This window comes from Rhipicephalus sanguineus, unplaced genomic scaffold (assembly GCF_013339695.2).
Source record: "Rhipicephalus sanguineus isolate Rsan-2018 unplaced genomic scaffold, BIME_Rsan_1.4 Seq2623, whole genome shotgun sequence".
Classification (NCBI taxonomy): domain Eukaryota; kingdom Metazoa; phylum Arthropoda; class Arachnida; order Ixodida; family Ixodidae; genus Rhipicephalus; species Rhipicephalus sanguineus.
In genome coordinates, this window is record NW_023614896.1 from 16,619 (window position 1) to 42,752 (window position 26,134).

General features: G+C 48.5%; 1 pseudogene; it reads right to left on the reverse strand.

Moving 5' to 3' along the window:
* Positions 1-275: 275 nt before the first annotated feature.
* Positions 276-13,626, reverse strand: LOC119376882 (uncharacterized; annotated as a pseudogene).
* Between the last annotated feature and the right edge of the window lie 12,508 nt (positions 13,627-26,134).

A 26,134-nucleotide genomic window follows, 5' to 3' on the forward strand; every position in this document is an offset into this window, starting at 1 on the left:
GCAATACAGTACAACAGTTTTCGTAAACGCAAATGTCAGCTCTCCGACTATACACTGTTCATCAGACAAGCAAGGCCACCTACGCTGCCTCGGACAGCACCCTTTGCAGTTTGTTTCAAAGCGAGGACAGAGACCGAGAAAGTCCTCGAAGATTTCGTCGCTACCAGAGGTGCCAATGCCTGCACTGTGACAGCACACCACAAACCATGGTGGGGATTATTCGATGGTGAAGTGGGTGTTCTGATACCGGTATAGGTTTCACTCCTATGTACCCGTGGCCAAACAATTTTCCCATGAATGCACGCAAAGGTACAACAGGGTTTCATTGTGCCAGCATACTAGTGTAGACGTATACGTCGATTACTGTGCGCAGCATCGAACATGTCAACAACACGCTGAAGATATATCCTATTGGCAAGAGATCGCTCGACCGCAAGCACAGCTAGGTCGCTCAGACGGTTGTTGATCCTCTTGCTGCGAAGATAAGTCTTCAGTCTTCGAAGCCACGAAAATTTGCACTCGCAAGATGATGACGATGTTGGTATCATCCCAGCGATAACACCTAGCTTGTGCGGTTCGTGGAAGGCTAGCTTTTAATCTCCCAAGACAGTCACCAATTGCATCAGTGTTTCTATCCTGCACTTCCTTTCGGCTTCGATGCGCTGACGAAGTTTTATTACCAACTTGCACTCCACTTCAACGCTGTCGATGTCGCATGCATAGTGCTCAGCGAAAGGCTTGAGTAAGGAGATGTGCAAAAGATTCTCACTCTGGAGGTGGAGGGCACTGACTCCGCAGAGTACATCATTATTCTCCGTGAACCGTGTCGTCAGTTCCGCAATGAGGTGGTCCAAAACAGGCAGAAAAACTTTGACCCTGAATGCTTCCTTTGAATCTGAAAAGTCTTCTTCAACGGGCCGTCCTTCACTCAATACAAACTGCTCTAAATGAAGCGGAAGGCGCTTCGTTCTCTGCTTTTCCTTTTGGGACACCACGTTCTCCTCAGAAGTACTGCGGGTTTGCACCCACACAGTGTCCAATGCGCTCTGCGAATTTCTCATTTCGGAGAATTCGCCAATGACTGTGCGTGCCATGATGCATGCCTGACTAAGATTGAAGTCTCTACTTTGAAATCGGTCCAAAAGAACCTTAAGGCGGCCAAGTACATTGGTAAATAGGCTTAAATGGAAGAGAAATGAGTTCATTTGCTCAAGCAGACCCCTAGCTTCCGTTGCCCGCCTGCTGTTTGTAGCAATGACTTCGGCGAGACATACAAGGATTGCAGGAAAGCTTTTCATTGCAGCTCTGCAAGCTGCTATCTGGCAGGTCCATCATGTATCGCTGAGACACTGCAGCTCTGTCACTGATAAAGACAACATTTTTTGCACATCTACGTACAGGGAATGGCAGATCCACTTGGGAAGACATAAAGGCCTTCCAAAAGAGAGAAAATATCCCTCACTGGTTTTATCGCCATGCAGACATCCACGATGACAAGGTTGAGGCAGTGGTTCATGCAATGTACGTACACTGCCTGCGGCACTTCCTGCCTGAACAGCGCCTGGACGCCCCTTTGAGGTACCCCTCATGACACTCGCACTATCATATGGTTGAGCAATGCAAAGCTGAGGTGACATTTCCTTTACGTAGCTCAGGAGCAACCTTGCATCCAATTGCTCAGCATTACGGAATCCAAGCAGCCGCTCACTGACTGAGTACGTTACTACAACTGAACTGTTCAGTCTTGCTTAGGTCCTTGGTTTCATTGACGATAAGTGCGAAGCACTGCGAGCTTTTCATCTCTTCCTTTATACTTGTTAATGTGATGTGGCTGAGAATTTCGAGGATCTGGTCTAGTATTGAATGATGAACATACTTCGCATTCGTTGCTCCACCCTTCAATTTCTTTCCTACAATTTCGTCATATTTAGCAAACAATTTCAAGAGCTCAAAGAAGTTTCCCTTGTTTTCACTTGTGGCACCTTCATCGTGACCCCTCTGAGCGATTCCTTGAACGGCAGTAAATTGCGATATATCTGCAACTCTTGCTATATAGAGGCGATCTTCCTGCACCTCCATGGAGTACGCGTTGCTGAGATGTGATGCAACTGACTTGCTTTGCCCTACCGACCATCTGCGTGTTGTGGGAATCGAGCGCGCCCTCCCCTTTGGCGCCTCGTTCCCCAGCTAGCGCGTGTGCTGGCCCCGTGCGGCTCGAGCGCCGGGAACCACCGTTAACCTCCAACATGGCTACCGTGGCTACGCCGCCAGGCCTTTTTGCTCGGTGCGAGCCATGTGTTGGTCTTCCCCGCACGAGCCACGCGTCTGAACTTGCTCAAGCCACCGCGCTAGCTTACGTCACTGCGCATCGTCTGTCCTCATTGGCCGCCAGTGACAACCCCTTTCTCCCTTGAGCTCGCTTCTGTCTGGCGCGGGCTTGCTCACAGACTCTCAGGCCAGCACGAGAGGTTGACGCGCTGCTCTAGCAGGCGGCTTCTTGTTCGTGTGCTCGACTGCTGCCCTTTGTGTGATAGTCGTAGCGCCGCTGGCAAGCGTACTCGATCGGTCTTGCGGAGTTCCCTTTACGGCCTGCAAGGCCGTGACTGTCGTACTGTGCTGCATCTTGGGTTAAAGGGACACTAAAGGCAAATAACAATTTATGTCAGAGTGAAAGCTCAATGTATGACCACTTCTAAAACGCCAATATTATCAACAGCAGTGCCCTATTTACCGAGAAATTAAGCTAAATGTATCACATGATGAGCGCCACGAGTGGGACATTTTCGAAGTGATCCCGATGACGTATGAGAGTCTGCCTACAATAAATCACTAGTAATCAAACTAGCATTAATAAAAAAAGAACCTTCCATGCATCAAAAGACGTAATAAAATGCTGTTTGTTCATTTCCATTTGATTCATGGAAAAAAGAACCTCTGTGGCGTTGCCATGGGGAACGGCGCGCGTGGTTCAAAGGTTCCGTTTTTGCCGAACTGCGCTTCGTTCGGCACCCTGCTTCGCTTACGCGGTCGCGTCTCAGTGGTAGTTTTGGGATCGCGTACTACCGCGTGTGTTTTGCGCTCTTGTGAAAGTCGCTCTGACAGAAAGTTCGACAAAATGCCGCATGCAACGACGCTGGCACTACGAGCCCTCAGCAGCATACTGCGTTCATCGGGGCTCAAGTCGCTGAATTGGAGCCCAGCGTCGCGAGCCAATGTCTCGTTGTCAAGTTCTCCGTCCACATCCATTGCGGCGATTGTGGCAAGCTTCGATGGCTTCGATGGCCGTTGTTGCTGCTGTGGGTCCAGCTACTTTTCACTCTGCTGCTAGTGTCGGCGGCGCGCAGTAAAGGCGGGCAACTTTGGGCACGGCAGCAGTGACGTATGAAAGTCTGATTTCACGCGGGTGATTTGAAGTGCGCTAACACGATGCGGACCTCTAAAACGTGATTTTATTTCAAAATAAGCACTTCCTTGGCATAAACGTATCACTACGAGGTTTCTGGACCGCTATTTCAACAATCTATGTCGACTTAATATTTGCCTTTAGTGTCCCTTTAATAAACCAGTGTTGTTTGTTGACATCCTGCCTCGAGTGCCTTTTCTGCGCCGTGCCGGAGAGTGGACGAACCCGGCCGTAGCGTCTTTGTTCGCTGCGGCAGTGGAGAACGTCTCGTCCCTTGCCGGTCGCCTCGTAGGGTAAACGTCTTGCAAACCTATCTCCACAAACCCTGGCCTTACAGCCAATGAAATGTAGGTTCGGTTTTACTTGCTTCTGTTACCGAGGTTTGTAGCCAAAGTCCAGGATCGTTCCGTCCATGTCAGTGTGATCTCAACACTCTGAAGGAACATCGCTGTCTTTGCCACTGCTAAATAGTCACCCATCATTGTCACCTCCATCGCAGGACATCATTGCTGACGTGGCTGAGAGGCCTCAGGGTATTACAGATCTAGTGGTGGTCGGTGATGCTCAGAGCCAACGTGGCCCACCTGTTTTATAGGACATAGCCGACTTCCTGCTTACGAAGGGAAATCACTGCTGGGATGCCTAAGCGACAGTGTGAGGCTGCAGCCCCTACCCAGGCCCGAACGTTGTCGAGGTAGGTGGCTACGCCTAGGAATGCCAGCATCACGGTACCCATCACCAGTGGGCTGCTGGCGATGCAACCTTTGTCAACAGCAGACAATGCCAGCTCGTCATTGTTCTTCTCCCAGCATTTCAAACTCAGCCTCTTTGTCACCGTCTTCTTTCTCTCAGTGGATCATTACAGTCTTCGTCTGCAATACTCTCGTCCTGGCTTCAAGCAATAGAGCTACCCCTAGGATTATCATAGACTTTTTTTTTGGCCCTGCTTGAAAGTTGCAGAGCTGATTTTGTTAGCATCCCTATTTTCTATAGACTGTTCCTTTAACCTTCTTCTTATGACCTGGCCATAAGAAGAAGGTTAAAGTGTACTTGTTTTGGATAGGCCTTCAGCTATTGTCCAAATATTTTGCTTGACAATTTTCTAGTCCTCCTTTTTGTATAAATATTCCTCGAGTACAAGTAGTTGAAAGCTTTCAAACAAACTTCGTGTACTGTCGGAACACATGAGGCAGAATAACCAGGATAAAGCAACAGATAAAAGCTAGAGAACACAAAGAGAAATGCATATAGAATGGCCAGGCATGCAGTAGCAGACGCCGCAAACGAGGACAGGAGAGCAGCTGCACACCCTAGCCATTCGTTTCAAGTGCACCAAGTTCAAACGCCAAGAAACAGCTTTGTAACAAGACCATGATGGCACCAATCGGCTGTCGACACGCGGAGCTACAGCAGCTTAAAATTGGGCCAAATTTCTGCATTTGGGCACTGATTTGCATCTATCAATGCTTCTAAATTATTCTTTTTTCGAGAATAATGTTTTGCCAGAGTATACTTTGGACTACAAATAAAGACATTGAAACTATAATTTCTCAAAATTTATATGTTGAGCCTATGTTCGCTCTTTTAAGGCAGAGCGAACCTTAAATGTGGCTCTTAAATGTGGCAGAGCGAGTCACTTTGCATGAAAGTTCCCAAATACAGCATGTCTGAAGTGCAAGTGCAACACGTTGAGTCTATTCTCGCTCTTTTAAGGCTCATGTCCCCTCTTAAATGTGGCAGAGCGAGTCACTTTGCATGAAAGTGCCCAAACACAGCATGTCTGAAGTGCAAGTGCCGCTCAAAACACCATCTTTTGGTACTTTGCGCCATTTGGCAACAAGACGCCAGCCAATCCACCGTGATCAACTGTGACACAACTAAAAGTCACAAACTGCCAGTGACAAGTGCTAGCAGTTATACCTTGGCACCTACAGTGAAACCTCGGTGATACGATCACAGCTCATACGAATTTCGGGGTGATACGAATTTTTCGTTGGTCCCACCCAAGGCCCATTGGCCTGCAATGTAATGGAGTACGGTTGTTGCAAACCGATTTTCACCCAGTGACGTTTGATATGAACATACGCTACCGCCCAGGTTCGAAGAGGTGCCGTCCGCCCTGTCACGGAAACGCGCCAAGCACGTGCGAGCGCGAGAACGCAAGCGTGGGCATGCGCGCCACACCGCCATATCGTCAGAATCACAGTGTAAAAAAAAAAAAAAAAAAAAAACACTTTTCTTACGCTCAGAATAAACCTTGAAAGACGCATCACGACCTCCGAGATTGGGTGCGCGAATCTTTGAGGCTCCTATGTGCCTCCGTGTGCCTTCGCATTTAGATTACAGAGGACATTAGCGCCATGCTTTATTTTCTAACGCATCGACGCGCGCTGCTGTCGTTGTACTGTGTACACGTGCCTGCCTCGTGCATCAGACATCCTATGAAAGGTGGACGAGGACCGAAAGAAGGCGAGGACGGTCGTGGCGAAGGAGGCAGGCCTCTCAATGTCGACATGCGCGACCATTGAGAGGTCGCACTTGTGTGGGCACGGCCGTAAATCTCCCAAAAAACATTCCCAACACATCCGCGATAATAAAACATTACACAGGACCGTGGTTCTGTAATTTTGCGGCCTTGATCCATCACGTCAAATCACTTCTTTTGTTACTTTCGCTGCAGTACTCTGGTATCACGCAAAAAAGCATACTAAAATTTGGAAGGGGCTACTGCTGTCGCGGGTCACAATGCACCTGGTTCATTAATTAAATACGCTCGGACGAGCCGTACATTTACAAGTGCTGGTATGACTACCGACATCTAAAAACTTAACTGACAATCATTCAGGGTTCTTCCTGACGTTGCTGCGGCCCTGAAAAACAATAAATGAAAATGTACGCCAGTGTTCTTTTGCCGCATGCTAATTTTCCATGCTTTCTGGTGATACGAATTTCAGATGATACGAATATTTTTCGTGGTCCCGTGAGATTCATATTGTCACGTGAACAAAGGTGAAAGTAGAGTCCCCAGATTCGCTAACGTGCGAAAAACGGCTTAAGGCGCACGAAGTGGACGACTTCAGGCCGTGCGCAGCGTCGCTGGGAGTTCGTAATGCCGTCCGGGATGACCTCGTAGTCAAGAGCGCCGAGACGTTGAAGAACCTTGTATGGTCTGAAGTATCACCGAAGGAGTTTTTCGCTAAGCCCACGTCGGCGTATCGGCATCCAGACCCAGACACGGTCGCCGGGCTGGTATTCCACGAAGCGTCGTCGAAGATTGTAGCGACGGCTGTCGGTGTGCTGCTGGGTCTTGATGCGCAGGCGGGCGAGCTGTCGAGATTCCTCGGCACGTTGTAAGTAAGCGGCGGCGGCGACGTTTTCTTCGTCGGTGACGTTCGGTAGCATGGCGTCGAGCGTCGTCGCCGGGCTCCTTCCGTAGACCAACTTGTACGGCGTCATCTGCGTCGTTTCTTGGACGGCCGTGTTGTAAGCGAAGGTCACGTACGGAAGGACGGCGTCCCACGTCTTGTGCTCAACGTCGACGTACATGGCCAGCATGTCGGCGATGGTCTTATTTAGACGCTCGGTGAGGCCACTGGTCTGTGGGAGGTAGGCGGTGGTGCGGCGATGCCTCGTCTCGCTGTATTTTAAGATCGCCTGAGTTAGGTGCGCAGTAAAGGCGGTACCTCTGTCTGTGATGAGGACCTCTGGGGCGCCATGACGCAAGACGATGTTCTCCAAGAAGAACTTGGCTACCTCGGCGGCACTGCCTTTGGGCAGGGCCTTTGTCTCGGCGTAGCGGGTGAGGTAGTCAGTTGCTACGACGATCCACTTGTTGCTGGACGTCGACGTCGGGAACGGCCCCAGTAGGTCCATCCCGATTTGCTGGAACGGCCGGTGAGGTGGTTCGATTGGCTGCAGAAGTCACACGGGCCTAGTCGGCGGTGTCTTCCATCGCTGGCAATCTCGGCAAGTCTTAACGTAGTGGGCAACGTCGGCAGCAAGGCGTGGCCAGTAGTATTTTTCATGTATTCTGGCGAGCGTGCGGGAAACACCGAGGTGCCCAGCCGTCGGGTCGTCGTGTAGGGCCTGGAAGACCTCTGGTCGCAATGATGAGGGCACGACAAGAAGGTAGTCGGTTCGAAGTGGCGAAAAGTTCTTCTTCATGAGAACACCGTTCCGTCAGAAAAACGACGGCAGTGCTCGCTTGAATACCTTCGGAACAACGCCGGTCTTGCACTCGAGGTACTCCATAAGGGCCCCCAGTTCCGTGTCGGCTCGTTGCCTTTCGGCGAAGTCGTCGGCACTTATAGTTCCGAGGAAGCAGTCGTCGTCGTCCTCTTGCGGCGGCGCGTCGACGGGGGCTCGGGACAGGCAGTCGGCGTCAGAGTGTTTTCGTCCAGACTTGTACACGACGGTAATGTCGAATTCTTGAAGCCTCAGACTCCATCGTGCCAGACGACCTGAAGGGTCCTTCAAGTTAGCTAGCCAACATAAGGCGTGATGGTCACTGACAACTTTGAAGGGCCTGCCATAGAGGTAGGGGCGAAACTTTGACGTAGCCCAGATGATGGCAAGGCATTCCTTTTCTGTTGTGGAATAGTTGGCTTCTGCCTTTGATAGTGGCCGGCTAGCATAACTGATAACCCTTTCAAGCCCGTCGGTCTTTTGCACAAGGACGGCAACGAGTCCTATGCTGCTTGCGTCGGTGTGTATTTCCGTATCGGCATAATCGTCGAAATGCGCAAGTATGGGTGGCGTCTGCAGGCATCGTTTAAGTTCTTGAAATGCTTGCACTTGCACCGTTTCCCACCTGAATTCCACGTTAGTCTTCGTGAGAAGCGTCAGTGGTTCGGCGATCGGAGAAAAGTTTTTGACGAAGCGTCTGTAATAGGCGCATAGGCCGAGAAATCGGCGCACGGCCTTCTTGTCGGTGGGTGGCACGAAGTCGGTGATGGCAGCTGTTTTCCGCGGGTCTAGGCGCACTCCAGACTTGCTGATCACATGACCCAGAAACAGGAGCTCGTCGTATGAGAATTGGCACTTTTCTGGCTTCAGGGTCAGTCCAGAGGTCTTGATTGCTTGAAGTACTGCTTCAAGCCGCCGGAGATGCTCGTCGAAGGTCAAGGAAAACACAATGACGTCGTCCAAATACACAAGGCACGTCTGCCACTTCAATCCGGCCAGCACGGTGTCCATGACGCGCTGGAACGTCGCAGGGGCCAAGCAAAGACCGAAAAGCATGACCTTGAACTCAAAGAGGCCGTCAGGTGTTATAAAAGCGGTCTTTTCTCGGTCTCTTTTGTCTACTTCAATCTGCCAATAGCCGGTCTTGAGGTCCATAGACGAAAAGTACGTCGCGTTGTGAAGTCGATCCAGGGTGTCGTCTATCCGTGGGAGGGGGTACACGTCCTTCTTCGTGATTTTATTCAGGCGCCGATAATCAACGCAGAAGCGCAATGTCCCGTCCTTCTTCTTCACTAACACCACGGGTGAGGCCCACGGACTCTTTGAAGGCTGGATGATGTCGTCACGTAGCATTTCGTCGACTTGTTTCTTTATGGCCTCACGTTCTCGCGTCGAAACTCTGTAGGGGCTCTGTCGGAGTGGTCGAGAATTTTCTTCTGTTATAATGCGGTGCTTAGCAAGGGGCGTTTGTCGGACCCGCGATGATGACGAGAAACTGTCCTTGTATTGCAGGAGCAGGGTTTTGAGCTGGTCTTGCTTGACCTTCGGAAGGCTCGGGTTGACGTCAAAATCCGTTTCGGGACCTCTATTCATCGAAGCAGGTTCGGCAGCATCGAAGAGGGCGAGAGCATCGCTGGCGGCTACACATTCGTCGATGTAGGCAACCGTCGTACCCATGTTGAGGTGCCTATATTCGTGGCTGAAGTTTGTCAGCAGTACCTTTGCTTTACCGTCATGCAGCTCGGCGATACCTCTCGCGATGCAAATTTGACGGTTCAGGAGTAGTTGCTGATCGCCGTCGATCACGCCTTCAAGGTTCACAAGGTTTTCGGTGCCGACGGAAATAATGACACTGGAGCACGGTGGAACAGTTACCTGCTCTTCTATCACATTCAGTGCATGGTTCCCTAGCATCGCGTCGGGCGGGAGCGCTTTGTCTCAGGTTAGTGTTATCGACTCAGACCTCAGGTCGATAACGGCGCCGTGGTCACTTAGGAAGTCCATTCCGAGTATCACATCCCTGAAGCAGTTTTGTAGAATTAAAAAGCTCGCAGGATAAGTCCGGTTATTGATGGTGACTCTCGCCGTGCAGACACCAATCGGCGTTATCAGGTGGCCTCCAGCTGTCCGGATTTCGGGTCCACTCCAAGCGGTCTTTAGTTTCTTCAGCTTGGTGGCGAATGGCCCACTGACGACGGAATAGTCGGCTCCAGTGTCGACGAGAGCTGTGACGCTGTTGCCGTCGATAAGAACATCGAGGTCGCTAGTTCGTCGTCTTGCGTTGCGGTTAGGTCGTGGCGTCGGATCACAGCTTCGTCGATTTGTCCCGCTGTTTCGACGTTGCGTCGTCAGGTTTTCTTTGGGCCGCGAAGTTTCGTCGTGAGGGCTCCGTCCGGTTTGCGTCGTGTTCTGAAGGTCTCGTCACGTTGTCGTCGGCGGCGGCCGCGGAAGATCTTCGGCATTTCGTCGTACAGCAACCGCACCTCCATCGGTTGCTGCCCTTAGTTTCCCGGATACGGGCTAGGCGACCGGCGACCGGCGAGAGGTACTGGGATCGATACCCAGCACCTCCACCAGATGTCACGTGGTCGTGACGTCGATGAAGACAGCAGTCAGCACGTCCGAGATGAAACTGTTTATTTGGCCGAACTTGTGGCCGGAAACGAAAGTTAAACTACAGCAATACACTGATAGCGGCGAACAGAGCTTCGACCGTCGATCAACTGACAAGCGGTCAAGTGCGTCGGCTTTTATACAGGAGCTATCGAACTTTCCAGCGATATCGCTGGTGGCGGCGTTATCTCTCGATAAAAGCTGGAACATTCGCGTGCGGCGCGAAATCTTAACAAAACGATCTACTACAATCGAGAAGCTTCTCGAACACTGCTTCGCAGACAGCCTCGAGCGTTGATAACCGTCCTTGCTGGTCAAACCCAAAAAACATCAAAATAAAACAAGAAGTGGGCGTGGCAATATCACCGAGGTTTCACTGTATCCTGATGCAGACGGCCACAAGATGGGCGTCGGCAAGGCAAAATTCTGTGTCAGAATAATGCTTCATATGAGCAGCCAGACATGTTTGTTTGACATGAAGATGTCTGGCACTTTCCTGCCATTGTTCCCATGATGTCACAGTAGATGCACTTGAGCCTCGGTATGCAGCAGCAGGCCACCTGAGTTGTCAAGGTGGCCACACCACAATCCTCTACCATTACATACATCACTGGCCAAGGTACAGCAAATCCACAGTAAAGAGCCCCTGCCGAAAATGCCACTTGTTGTGCCTGTTGGCTCAGAATTCACCGTATTCACGCAAAGTGGATTCTCAGCATTTAGGTAATCAAGCAAGAACCACTGGAAAAATGTTCTTAAAGGAGCGCAATATGTTTTCCGGGTTAGATCGTCCTGTCCGCAAGTGTGGACACAATGCTAAGATAACTCTTTTAGTTAGAAGACTTAATTCATGCCTGAAGTTGTCATCCCTGAGCCTTTTCACCAAGCAGCAACAGATATGGCTCGGAGCAGACCTCTAACACAACAGTGACTTGGTCTACACTGACAACCAGAGCCATGCTGTGAATGATTACTGTTGTGAAGGTGCTTACGTTGCAAATTAACTTCAGAGCTTAGTCCTTATGCTGCACTGCATGAAGGAGTGCAGAAGACAAAACTAAAAGATTTGTTTTTTTTCTGCTACTTTTTATAACAACTGTTCCTGATAACAACAAAATTTTGCCGCTCAACCATGTTCCAGTGTATACAATTTATGCACACAAAAATTGGGAAAGCCATGAGGGTAGAGTTGCAAGGCTAATCTATGCAGTAACTATGTTGAAGCCCATTTTCTAGATTCTTCTCAGATAAGGACTAAATCCATGGTGGGCTCACCGTAAACAGCACCTGGCCGAGGTCACCGCAAAGTTTCAAGCGCTGCATATCGTAGAGGTTCGTCCTCGATGGCAACACAAGCTGGGTGCCAATCTTGCCTGCAAAAGGACCATCCTTCTGCTGCATATTTACAGAGATTACACAGCACCAGCAAAACATATCACTCGACCACACTGCATAAATCTGCACAGTAGGAGTTAAGCTGGGCCCCTTCTAAACACATGCGTAGCTCTAGCGCACTTCACAAGGGGCTCAACCCACACATATGCACTCTCCCGTGCCCTGCCAGACACAGTTCTCATACAGAGTTACTGATTGTACACCTCATTATTTACAAACCTCCTATTATATACATGCAAAAGGAAATAAAGAAATGCCACTTTTCAACATGACGTACATCCTCCTCATACCTGCCACAGCATGGGCTCACCAAGTGTTTAGGGCGTCCTTTCGGGTGGCTTGTCTGCATCTACACAAGCATTATGCCTGCACTCAACCACCACACAAAAAAAAAAGTTTTCGCTACAATCAGGGTGTCTACTGATTTGACTTTTACAGGTACTCTAAGCACAGTTCCCAACTAGTAAGCCTGCTTGGAAAACTGGAAATGAGCCCTCAAGTGGTAAATAAAAGTTCATAAAAGATGGGGAAACCATACTGCTTTATTACGTTCCCTTAGCTGAAAGGATTCTTTTACAATTAAAAGCCCTATTAAATGACACAATCACTCCCACACATCTACAAGCAGAACGGCTGGTTTATTTGCATTTCAAGGACTCGATTTCTTGCTCCAGCATGGAGACCTAAAACTGTGCATGTTTCACGAGTGCTTGCGTCTACAATTTACAAGATTCTGCCTCTCAATGTCCGACAAGCTCAACCATTCCTGCTTCGTCCTCTGCAATGCTTCGATCGTCTCGTCTTCAACATCAACATCTGCCACACGAATGGCTGTGAACACTCCATCGTGGACTAAACCCCTGTGCTATGAATCACACGTTCCTAATGTTTTGCACAAGAAATTCTCTTTAAATATGCCCCAACCAGCCTTGTCAAGCACACTGTACATTCGTCGTTTATTAAATATCCTCACTCCTCAGAGAAATTTCCACGTGAAATGCAAAGTACCATCTTCCCAAATAGCAGTAGTTCATGAGCACTTGTACAAAGACCGAGCCACAGTGTTTCCAAGCACTGCATTGTGTGACCGAAGATTCACAAACACGCTTGTGCAGTGCCGGTCGAGCACACTTGAACATGTGAACGGCCTGGCCTTTCTGCATTGTGTGACCGAAGATTCGCAAACAAGCTTGTGCAGTGCCGGTCGAGCACACTTGAACATGTGAACGGCCTGGCTTCTCTGCTTGTAAGCCCTGTGGGGTAACACACACCAACAGGCACTGTGCCCCTTTTCTAAGAACCCCTTCAATTCCGCACAGTAATCCTCACTCTTGCGGGAAAGGGTACTCAAAATGAGATGAAAGGTGATGAAAGGCCTTTGTATTCTACACTAAGTGACGCTGTCGCATTATTGCTACTGCAGCAATGATAGCAATAAAATGTTATTGTTGACCTCGGTAGTAGAATAGGAGAGGTGGCCACTGCTTCGCCAATGCGCTGCATGTGTCACGAAAGCGCTGGAGTTGCCGCCACTTCTCCGGAAGGTGGCAGCAGAAGTACTGTGTGCCGGTTTCTCCACTCCCGGCGCGTTTGAAAGCTCGTGGCCGCCGTGCATCACGAGCATTTAACTGCTTTTTTACGTCTCTCACTTTCAGAACCAGAAAGGTTGTGAATAACACTGAGAGTTGCCATTGTTTAGAACGAGCTCTTTGCGCAGATTTGTGCTTGCAGTGTGACTTCAGACAGGTCACACGGAAGAATTCTTGAACAGCTGCACAGAGGAATTCTTGAAGGGCACGGGGCTCCGGCTCTCCCCGTCCAAGTCCGAACTTCTTTTGTATCGCTCGACGAGGAGGGGGCGCATACCCAAGGGGCAGGTCCCTCTGGGGAAGGTCGACATCTCCATTCGCACAGCCATCGGACAGGTCATCCCAAGAGTTGAGGTCATCCGCGCACTTGGTATACTGATCGAGGCAAACGGTTGTATCGCACGTATCGCCACCAAAACGGAACAACATGGTCAGGCTCATCACCAGGGTCTCCAACAGCCGCGGAGGGCTGGGGGGGAAGAAAACCTCCTCAGGTTGTACCACGCCTTCCTAATGAGTCAAATGACATACGTGGCCGCCACGCATCGCTGGCACAGATACAAAAGGTCAAAGCTCGAGGCGCTGATGCGCAAGAGCATTAAGAAGGTGTTAGGCATCCATCCCCATGGGAGCCAGCACGGAGAAGCTTATGCAGCTGGGAGTCCACAACACCCTCAACGAGGTTGTCAAAGCACAGCAGACGGCCCAGGTCGCCAGGCTCTCTTCCTCGCCTGCGGGGAGGTGGGTCCTGGAGGTGCTCGGCTGCAATCCCACTGCCATCAGGGAGAGGCGGTGCGCGCTCGACGTGCAAACGCGGGAGGCCGTCACGGTCTCGCCGATCCCGCGCAACGTGCACCCACAACACAATGCAGGCAGGCGAAGGGCCAGGGCGGCCACGCTTCTCAAATATGTCGCCGGCGATACGCGATCGGTCGCATTCGTCGACGCCGCTCAGTACGGTTCGTCCGACCAGTTCGTGGCGGCCGTGGTAGACTAAAGGGGCAACCTCCTTAACGCCGCATCGGTGTGGGGCTCGTCCCTGGCACTGGCAGAACAGGTGGTGGTAGCTCTCGCCCTCCGGGACGGGAGCAGGCCGCAGGTCTACACGGATTCCCAGGCGGTGGCCAGGGCCTTCGCGTCGGGTTCGGTCTCGAGGGAGGTGGCTTCCCTGCTCTGTGGCAGAAGCGTCATCCCCCCGTCATCACTTGGTTCCCGGCCTAACATGGGGCCTCAGGTCTCCCCCCGTCATTCCCAATGCCAAGAGATGGCCCATGCCGTGCACGCGAACTCACCCACCGCGCCGGGGGAAACGCTGCTCGTGGGTGCGGACGCGGGGCTCCACAAGGACTCGCTCCACACGTTCAACGAGGTCACGAAGCACTATAAGATCGGCCAGGAGGGTATATCCCGCCGCACACCAGGCTCTGCCAGGCCTCAGTCTTCCACCTTTCGTATGCTGCAAGCTGGGTCCTATACCAGCCTAGCCAGGGTCAGCAGGTACGCGGACTCGTTCGAGTCGATGTCCGGATTGTGGAGAATGCTTTCTGCAACTTTAGAACACATGCTCTGGTGGTTGCTCCCCCCCTCGTTACAGCAGCACAATCATCTAACAACAGAAGAGAGTGGCAGAAGGCCTCAAGCGCTCCGACCTCGCATTCAGCTACGGGCCGTCAGAGGCCCGCCAGATCGTGGCGGGTCAGGCATGGCCTGCCCGTCACGCGTTGGGAGTTGCCCGCGGCGGCTCCTCTCGCCCTAAGGGAGGATTTCCCGAGTTGCACCTACAGGACCACCATTAAAGGTTCATGGTCTGTCTGTCTGTTCACTTTGCCTGGATACGTTTGAAATAAAGATCTTTTCGACATGTTCACGCTCAAGTACACTGCTTTTTCTTGCTCATTGCAATATGGATGAGACAGTCCTTTATTAATGTACGAATATGCAGGAACAGTGTTTGTTCTCAAAACTAATGGTTGGCACACACACATACACTAAGCAATGATGAAAGTTAAATTTCGTTACAGCCAGAAATCATACATTGACACACCCATAACCCATCTCTACATATGCAGTGAAAGCAACCATTTTTACTCTGTACGACTCACCGGTGGAAATTTTAACACTTCAGGAAAAAACAAAATACACACCGCATCCCCTGCGATCGGCACTCTCATCATCATCATCATCAGCCTGTCTATGCCCACTGCAGGGCAAAGGCCTCTCCTATGTTCTTCCAATCACCCGGTCCTGTGCTTTCTGCTGCCACGTTATACCTACAAACTTCTTAATCTCACTACCCACCCTATTTTTCTGTCTCCCCCTCACTGCGTTGCGCCATCTCTTGGAATCCAATCAATTACTCTTAATGACCACCGGTTTATCCTGACGATGTGCTATGTGCCCGGCCCATATCCATTTCTTCTCTTGATTTCAACTATCATATCCTTAACTCCCATTTGTTCCCTGACCCACTCTGCTCTCTTCCGGTCTTTTTAAGGTTACACCTATCATTTTCCTTTCCATCGCTCGCTGCGTCATCCTCAATTTTAAGTTGAACCCTCTTTATAAGTCTCCAGGTTTCTGCTCCGTAGGTAAGTACCGGTAAGATGCAGCTGTTATATACCTTCCTCTTGAGGGACAGTGGTAGACTACCATTCATGATTTGATAATGCTTGCCGAATGAGCTCCATCGCATCCTTATTCTTCTAGTTATTTCACTCTCATGGGTTCGGCTCCGCGGTTACTACCTGTCCTAAGTAGACGTACTCCTTTACAACTTCCAGTGTCTCGCCCCCTATCGCAATGCACTGTTCTCTGCCAAGATTGTTCACACTACTTTAGTTTTATGCATATTAATTTTCAGATCTACACTTCTACTTTCCATATCCAGTTCAGTAGTCATGAGCTGTAATTCGTCTCCCGCGTTACTCATCAATGTAATGTCATCAGTGAATCGCAGGTTACTGAGATACTCTCCATTAACTCTTATCCCTAATTCTTCCAAATCTAGGGCCCTGAAAACCTCCTGTAAACACGCACTGAATAGCATTGGAGAGATCGTGTCTCCCTGCCGTACGCCGTTCTTTATTGGGACTTTGTCGCTTTCTTTATGGAGGACTATAGTGGCTGTGGATCCACTGTAGATTTCTTCTATTATGTTTGTATAGGCTTCGTCGATGCCCCGATTCCGCAGTGCCTGCATGACTGCTGATGTCTCCACCGAATCAAATGCCTTCTCGTAATCTATGAAGGCTATGTAAAGGCTTGGTTGTATTCCGCGCATTTCTCTATCACCTGATTCATATTATGAATATGGTCTATTGCTGAAAAGCCTGTATGAAATCCTGCCTGGTCCTTTGGTTGATTGAACTCTAATGTCTTATTAATTCTATTAGCAATTACTTTTGTAAATAGCTTGTAGACAATGGACAGTAAGCTGATGGGCCCAAGATTCTGGTATCCTCCCCATCGAGAGACACTTCGTATACAGGGTGGCCAGTTTTTCTAACATAATCTCTCCACCATCTTTCAACAGGTCTGATGTTTATCTGATCCTCACCAGCGGCTTTGCCTCTTTGCATTCCCTTTAGGGCTTTCTTACTTCTCCTGTCAATCTGGTGGGATTCAGATTCCTCTGGGCTATTACTGCTCTTACGTATCATCCTGACTGTCTCGGCTGCTGTACAGATCTCTGTAGAACTCTTCCGCTACCTCAACTATTCTATCCCTATTGGTTGTGACCTTGCCTTCCTTGTCCCTTAATGCATACATCTGATTTTGCCTATGCACGTTTTGTCTTCATAGCTTTGAGGCTTCTTTCATTCTTAGAGCATGCTCAATTCTCTCCTATTGTACTTTCTTATGCGGCTACTTTACGCCTATTAATTAACTTCGAAAGCTCCGCCAGCTCTATTTTGTCTGTTGCATTTGAGGCTTTCATGGCTTGACGTCCTCTTAATGAGCCTTTTTCGTCTCTTGGGATAGCTTACCAGTGTCCTGTCTAACGACTGTACCCCCGACTTCCACTGCACACTCCTTAATGATACTAGTCAGATTATCATTCATTGCGTCAACGCTAAGGTCGGTTTCCTCGTTTAAGGCCGCGTACCTATTCTGAAGTGAAACTCTGAATTCCTGTACTTTCCCTCTCAGAGCTAGTTCATTAATCGGCTTCCTTGCTTATCAGTTTCTGCCGTTCCTTCCTCAAGTCTAGTCGAATTCTAGATCTTACCATTCTATGGTCAACTGCATCGGATCTTGTTTAACTACTTCCACATCCTGTACAATGCCTGGGTGGACACACATTATGAGTCTATTTCATTTTTAGTTTCGCCATTAGGACTCCTCCACGTCCACTTACGAGTAGCTCGTTTTCTGTAGAAGATATTCAGGGATCCGTAAATTGTTGCGTTCTGCAAACTCTACTAGTAACTCCCCCTCTGGCGTTTCTAGAGCCGATGCCATATTCCCCAACTGCATGATCTCCAGCCTGCTTCTTGCCTACCTTTGCATTAAAGTCGCCCCATCAGTACAGTATACTGTGTCGTTACCTTACTCATGCTGATTTTACGTCTTCGTAGAAGCGTTCACCAGTTGATCATCATGGCTAGATGTAGGCGCGTAGGTGCATCAGTCTTATTGAAATTACCCATGCCGATTAGAAATTTTTAAGCTCCATAAAGCCGGTACACTAACGTTGCGGGCGAAGCTGGCAGACAGCCACTACAAGCCGTTTTAAAGGCAGAAAATAGCTATAGGAACCGGCCTTTACAGCACAGCGAAAGCTTGCGATGCACGTGTTTCGGCCCACAAACCCGTCGCAAACCTAGTGGCGGCCACGAGCAACTCGAGCAGTTCGGCGACTTCACTTGCGACGCCTCGTCTAGCCACCTCTCCTATTCTACCACCGTGACCTAGCCGGTTGCCTTAGTCACCTGAACCCACCGTAGCTGCGATTACTTGTGCCATGGGAAGGGGACGTTGGCACGTGCACAGTAAGACGTGTGTGGCTGGAACCGAAGCCCCAGCGAGGCATACAGCAAACCCTCCCTTGGCCACTCATAGCCTCTTGGCTCAGATGAGCACATTCAGAGCTACGACCCCATGCATGACGCATTACCCAACTTTGACAGCAACCTCTGGGATATATTATGCAGCAATCAAGGAGGCTGGTGTGCGTAGATCGTTTATGTGCCCTTCTGTGGACACCATGCACAAAAATATTGACAGATTTGATTATGCAGTCTCTAGAAGCATAAATGACTGACATTTCACTGCCGTTATGCCGTGTTACTCCCCATGATATGAGCTACGAGCAATGAGTGTGCAGGATATCTGCATTTGCGTCACAATGAATGAGGATGACCCAGCCCGGCGAGCCTCTGCTGATAATGCCGCTGGTCTAGCCTTCATGCCAAGCCAAGATTGTGGCCAAGACAAGCACAGATTTATCGGCATGAGTAACATCATGCCTGAGAATCAAGATATGCTGTGCGATCTGGAGAGGCAATGTTTATGCACTTCCTTCCTTGCTAAAAATTTTTAACGCTTCTGCCTAGTTGTTTACTGTGGTTTGCAGACAAAAAGGTGACTTTCTAAGCTTTGATCACGGCAATGACCTGTGATTTCTGAGGTGGTTGTGCAGACTGCAATCGCTTAGTTCCATGCCCAGCCGGGTTTTTCGAAAATTCCATGACCATTCCCTGACTTTTCCAGGTTGGTAGAGACCCTGACCTTCCTGCTTATATGTTAGGGTTGAGACTGAGCAACAACAGTGTCGGCAATGTGGACGTTGGTGGCCCACGTTTTTGGAGAGAAAACAAGAAGCGCTTTAGCACACAGCCTTAAGCAGTCTTCATTTTTCAGCGTCATGGTGTTTAGTCAGCCACTGCTGAGGAATCACTGTCAGTCAAGTTTGTCATTGTTGAACAATGCGTGTCCCTGAAGATTGTGAGAAGTGCTCTTTCCAGAGCGCTCAATTAGAGAACTCAGTCGCAACAAGTGTAATCTGCTGATCTTGTGTTTGCAGAGCAGAGGTGTGCATTACAATAAATCCTGTCTCAGAAAGGAGAGGAAAAACAAAAATCCAACCTGCAGCTCTCCGCTTTTCTGGCACTGGTAAGCAAAAATACCATCAGTTCAGCAATACAAATGAAAATTGGTTTCCTTTACCAGTGGCCAGGCATAAAAAGACCACAGCACCATTTGCAGTCATGCCTGTGAGGTTTGTACAATGGCCAGTTCAAAACTCTTATGTGAATGGCAGATGACCTGCGGAAGAGAAGTAACGTCTTCTTCTTCTTCAAGAATTACAGCATGACACCAAAACTGTTTGATGACCTTCCAAGCTTTGTGGCAGTGGATCTGATGCGGCTTCAATAAAGTCAGCTCATTAAGGAACAACTTGGTACCACCAGGGGTGGGACAGCTCAGATAGCTTTCTGAGCAGTTTTTGGAGCAGAAAAACTGTGTTTTGGAGCAGCTGGTCAGAATACTTTTTTATTTACGGAATATCACAGAACCAAAGTACTGTTAAGAAACTACTTTATGACAGCTAGGGCAAATGTTCCATGTGACAGTTATTCACATGGTAAAATTCCAAGTTGCAAGAAATTAACAAAGAGTGGAACCAAGGCCCCCTGAACAGGTGTCCAAATACGTGGCAAGTTTTGTCAGCACGACAGCCACGTTGCATGATCAAGCAGAAGGGATGCAGTCTTCAGGAAGGCAGCGTGCCGTGTGTAGCCATGAGCACTCGTCTGCCGCGGTGCATGTGCACTGTAGCTACCTGGGAGGAAGCGGGAGCGCCATATAAGTGTCTTAGTCCCATGTCAGGTCTACTTTTCCCGATTCCAGTTTCATTTGAAACATTACATTCGATATTGTGGACGAAGCAGAATCATAGTTGTTTATGCCGCTGCCAGGTTCTGCTAAAACTGGACAGAAAACAAATTTGCCACTGTCGATCTGAGTTTTGGAGCAGTGTTGCGCAATTTCAGGAAATATTGCAGTTTTGGTGCAATTGGCGCAGCTGTACCACCCCTGTACCACTAATAACACTATTGTGCATGTTGCTAAATGTGTGGCATCTGTTGGAAGCCCAGTGTCAGAACATCGAGCACTTGAGGCCGTACCTTGCAACCGTACAGACTGATAACGCCGAAACTGTGTGCCGTGTCTCTAATTAGAAAGCCGTTTTGATGATGCTGAGAATCATTCCTGTTGTAACAACCTAACACTTCATCAGAACTGCATGCACACCCTGAAGAAACAATCATTCAGCTTTTTGCCGAACAACTAAGCATAACACCTGACACGAAACAAACAGAAAAAGCCATCGTTTCAGTCACCATAACCTTGGGTCTAATCGTCCCCTCATTGTCAGGCTTTGTTTAAGGCCACAGGGTAAGCCCTATACGTCCCATGCATTTTTGGCCATTTTGAGGTGCTGTTTTCTGAGTGAATAAAAGGGATATCCACATAATACATATTTCATTTTCATCCTCAGGCCGACCTCTCTGCCTTTCTGTAAATAAATTCTCTCTCTCTCTCTCATTTTCATCCAAATTTTCCGCTCTTTAAACTGAAGCAGATTTATTTAAATCTCACTAATATTAGCATTTCGGTGAAGTTTTTACCACTAGGACCTAAATTCTGAGTTAATTTGCATCTTTGAAAATTTGTAACGCAAAAAATGTGCATAATTTCAATTCTGCTTCAGTACTTGTATGCATTTATGCAGAATACAAGAAAAAACAGTCAACTGGTTATCTTGGATACATAGGAAATAATGGCACCTCAGTAATAAAAAACATGATTTTGAAAAAAATCGAGTTTAAAGCTAGAAAACAGCTGAAAAGCGAACATGCTTTGCCCACAATCACCGTTCAACCATTTTATTTAGCGCCTACAAGCTTCGCAAATCACTGCCAAAGTCAATTTAGCACTTTAGAGCCTCTCTGTCTTGCTTGCCCTTGCTTCATTCTGAGAGCTGTCGTGGAGCTTTATCCGTAATACATTGTCGATTGTGGTCAACTTTTTCAGCAAGTTGACAGTATTTTGGTCAGGCTTCAATCCTAATTACATCAGAATTTTAGCTCGTGCGATACTGCCATCATTAAAGGGCCCCTGACATCCGATTTCTTGTTTGTGACATTTATGTTGTAATAAGTAGGTCTATGTCTTGTAATCACGGAATGACACCGTAAATCCTCCAACGTGATGTCTAAATAATCCTAGCAGCGTTAATTGTGGTCATTTTAGTGTAGGTTCAAAACGCGCGCCGAAAGAGGATAAGAAACTAGCGCCGCGCCGCGGCGGTGTCGCGCCTCGGGGCACGCGTGATGACGTGCGCTCAGTATTGGGTGACGTCAGCCACGCGCTTGTTGAACTGCCAGTTGGAGAACACACACACAGAGAGCTCACGCTGCCTGCCGACACGTACCAAAGAAGGAGAAGGTGGGAAAGCAAACATGCTTCGCAATATACCACAGTGCATGCACCGCGCATATTTTCTGTCTGTGACGTCGACAACACTTGCTTTACCTCTGCAACGTCACAAGGGGCCTACGTCTACGTCATACTAGTGGTTATGTTGATAGGAGTTCAAAATTCAGATGAGCACTCAGGCTTACTTTAAAACCAAATTAAAATATCTTAAAGGCAACGCTCGTCACTCATAATCAGTCAGAAGTGCCCCCGCATGCAGGACTATCAAAACAACACAAGCATCTCGAGTTTCCAAATTCGGTGTCAGGGGTCCTTTAAAAGAAAGAACAACATCCGATGTCGCAATCCTTAAGACTCTGAAGCCTACACAAAAACAGCAAAGACTCTGTGACGCAATTCCCATTAGCTCAACACTTGCACCGCACAGTTTGCTTGCAAAATTTGACCTAATCGCATCGCAAATAGTATTCACGTCCATTAGAGCATACCCTTTGTCACCCTGCATACGATTCGCCTCGAAGGACACTGGAAAGGCTGAGAGGTTCAACGATGAAGAGCTTGCTTGTTCAGCGTTCAGCACCTTGGTACGTCGTCGACATTTATTTTCATTTATGAGAGAACTGTATTGGTTGTCAGGAAATTTACACTTGCTGAAGACCTCGTTTACCCTCAGCATCTCAACTTATCGAGGGGCACGACAGACACAAGGTGTAACGAAGCTAGGAGCTGAAAGCACTCGAACAGATGCACTCTGAAGAACAAGTGTAAATAAAAAGGCGCACAGCTTCTTCGGACTGCCTTAGAAGTTACCCGACAGTTTCCTATACACAGCTAACTCCAGACAAGCATTTTGGCTTTCGTACACGAAATTCTTTTTTTTACATAAATAGACCGTAAGCATGGAGCACATACGAGGGCCTTGTACAAGGTGCGTGTTCACTCACTACTTGCTTTTGGAAAAACTGGTTTTCAGCCACAAAAAATAATTTTTAAGAAAAGCATGAATGTGGAAAATATACACAAAGGGACACCCTTCCCAAATTGCAAAAAGAAAACAAAGTTCTTTTTTTCAGATTTTGCCTTACCTGGTGCCCTTGAGACGAAAGAGGCGATCCTTACTAACACTCATAAGTTGAAAGAGGTACCACCTATAGTATTGGTGAGGATTTTTCCCAGTGGGTACAAAACGCACGTAAACAGCTTAATTAACACCTTAGCAGAAAGCAAGCCTATGCCTTATTCACTTTGTTAAAAAAATGCTATACACTGGCTCACAACGTTTCTTCTTGGATGAAATTTCACAAAATGTGCAAAAATAACTACAGTTGAAATTCTATATTATGAAACCTGATTTTACAAATTTCCCGATTTAACACGTTTTCCAATTTAACGAACAAATTCGGATTCCCCCCACAGTTGCCCATATGTTGAACGCTTTGACGAATTCGAAATAACGAAACAAGCTTCGCCGCCAAACCCGATTTAACGAAGCATTCCGGGAAAAAAGATGCATCGAAAAAGAGGTTTTTTCCAATTTTAGAGCATCTAGAATGTCTGGCAGTGTGCTGCCAGCGTAGGAGCGGTACAATCGACGCAGTGGACGCATTCTCGTTTTGGTTCTTACGAAACTACAAACCAAAACTGCACGGAACAACGCATTTCTTTCCAGGCTTTGGGTCAGCTCCACCAGATGGCGAAAGTGGCGGCAGGTGCTTGATCTCGCATGCAATAGATGGCAGCTTTGACACTTTACTTTCGAGGCTGCATTGGGCTCCACAAGCCCCACCACAACGGGCAGGAAGAGGCATCGCCCAGTTGTTGGAAACAGCTTCGTTGGTGTGATGAGGTGGCCGCAGATCAGAGTGGACGATTGGGCGAGTTGGTGATTCATGATCGACGATCATACCCGTATGATCGTCGAAGCGGAAAAAATGGCATGGGAACCAGAAAACTGCGTCAGCAAACCGTCGTAGCTCTTCTAGATAAAGAGCTACGGTATCTGGCAAGTGGCGCACATGGTCCATGAATATGCTTTTGTCAAACGTTCAAGTTTTGTTGATTGTTAAGAGCTAAATCATAATTTTTTGTAGATTTTTGTGTTTCCTTTTTCTGTTTCAGTCATATATATGTGGTTTGTGAAAAATAAACCTTCAGTTGATAGTCTGCGCTTGTCCTTGTATCTTCTTGTCGTCCGTGTTTACTACCGCGCAGTTACATACGTCGCAGATCAGAACTTTGACGGGGGGGGGGGGGTACTGCGATAGCAATTATACGGACATTAGGCAGTTTTACAATAGCGTGCGCAAAGCTGTGCGTTGGCCTCTCGCGCAATTGCGCATGCGTCGGTGCGCTAACCGCTTGCGGGCTCCCGTTAAGTGACGGAAATAGCGGGCCGCAAACGCTAACTTAGCGTACGCTAATCTAAAACTGCCTACTAAGCAGTTTTAGAATAGCATACGCAAAGCTTTGCGTTGGCTTTTCGCGCCACTGCGCATGCATCATACGTTAAGCGCCTGCGAGCTCCCGTTAAGTGACGGAAATAGCGGGCCGTGAACGCTAACGCTAACTTAGCGTACGCTATTCTAAAACTCGTAACGACATCGGTAACGGCTACCCTTTGAAGTGTTGGGCTCTCCACTTAAAGCAGTAGTGACAAAATTCTGAAGGCGAGATAACTTGTGGGATAGATTTGTGTCTACAAAAACGCATCATCTACGAAATATTATCGGCTGATATAACCTATAAACACATTTAGGATCAATTTTTAAATTGCGTGTTGCGCATTTGTATGCGGAACGTCCCACCTCGCGTCACGACATCAAACACAGCCACCTGCATCACGAGCTTGTGTTGGTGCCATAATTCTTGCGAGCACTCTCTCCTAGCGAAAACAGAGCGCACCTTTTTTTATGTACTTATATGTACGCATCACAGGCAAGACACGGCTGCAGCGCTATGACACGTTTGCGTTGGCAGCACTGCGGCACAAAGTGCATAGCTACTTCATGCGCAATGCAACTGAATTGAACCTTTCTACCATCGTTAAAAAAAAGAAGAAGAAGAATGCTTTCATCCTTTCTACTACGTGGCCAGACAACTTTGCTCATGTGGCCAGACAAAGCACTGGACGCGCGGGGAAGAATGGATTTCCGGGAGATTTTCCTATGACCCGGACAACCGGGAGAAACGTTCAAAATCCGGGAGTCTCCCGGGTAATCCGGGAGACTTGGCAGGTATGACGCAGTGGAGGCATTCTCATTTTGGTTCTTACGAAACTACAAACCAAAACTGCACGGAACGACGCATTTCTTTCCAGGCTTTGGGTCAGTTCCACCAGATGGCGAAAGCAGCGGCAGGTGCTTGATCTCGCGTGCAACAGAAGGCAGCATTGACGCTTTACTTTCAGGGCTGCATCGGGCTCCACAAGCCCACCACACGAGCAGGAAGAGGCATCGCGCAGTTGTTGGAAAGAGCTTCGTCGGCGTGACAAGGTGGCCACAGATCAGAACTTCTATGACTTTGCGAACGCCGATGCAGATGCGGACACTGACATAACAGAAGTTATCGATGACGAGGAGACAGTTCAGCTTGTTCCCAGCACACAAGAGGAGTCTGAAGATGCGAATGATCCAGATACTGTCGAAGCTCCCGTGCTCACACCAAGCCAGATGATGGACGCCGTCGACCTTCTGAGGCGGTTTGCTGAGGCGGTTAAGGCATCCCCACGAGGGTGCCGAGGACGCTTTGATTTCACTGGACAACTACAAGAGTTGTGTGCTCCCACTGCTCAAGAAGCGCTCGCAAGTGGAAATCACCAGCTTTCTCACTAAGCAACAAATTTGTCGTTCTCTCGGTTTTATGAAGTTCCCGATTTAACAAATAATTCACGGGTCCCAATCACTTCGTTCAATTGAGTTTCAACTGTATAGCTATCTTGTCACGCCCGTCAACTGCACAGACATCCCACTCGCACGCCCCGTGCCACCTTTTCACCCTCTTTTATCTTTACTAACATATGCAGCTGCCTTCCAAAACATGGGGTAGTGTCGAATCTGGTGTCATCATCCAAAAGCAATGCACTTGCACTGACCAAAACATGGCTTTCCAGCTACATCCCTTCAGATGTTGAAATTTTGAACAACTTGTCTAACTTTGATCTATTTCGATAGGACAGGCACAGCGCCAGAGGGAATGGCGTATTAAATGCCGGTCACAATGAACTGTCAATATATCAAGTCACCTAGAAATTATATGGCTGAACTGCCGTGCCAAACCTTACCTTATTAGTCTCGGTGTATTCTACAGACTCCCAAATTATCATCCTGATTTTCCCGGCCAACTTAACAATATCCTGAGTGAATCAACCAAGAAGCATCCTATTGCATATACCTTGCTTTTCAATGACTTTAATTACCCCAGTATTGATTGATCTACTACACAGTTAGCTAGAGGTAACTCGAAGGCTGCTGAATTTCTGGACTTGTGCCTTTACCATAACCTGACC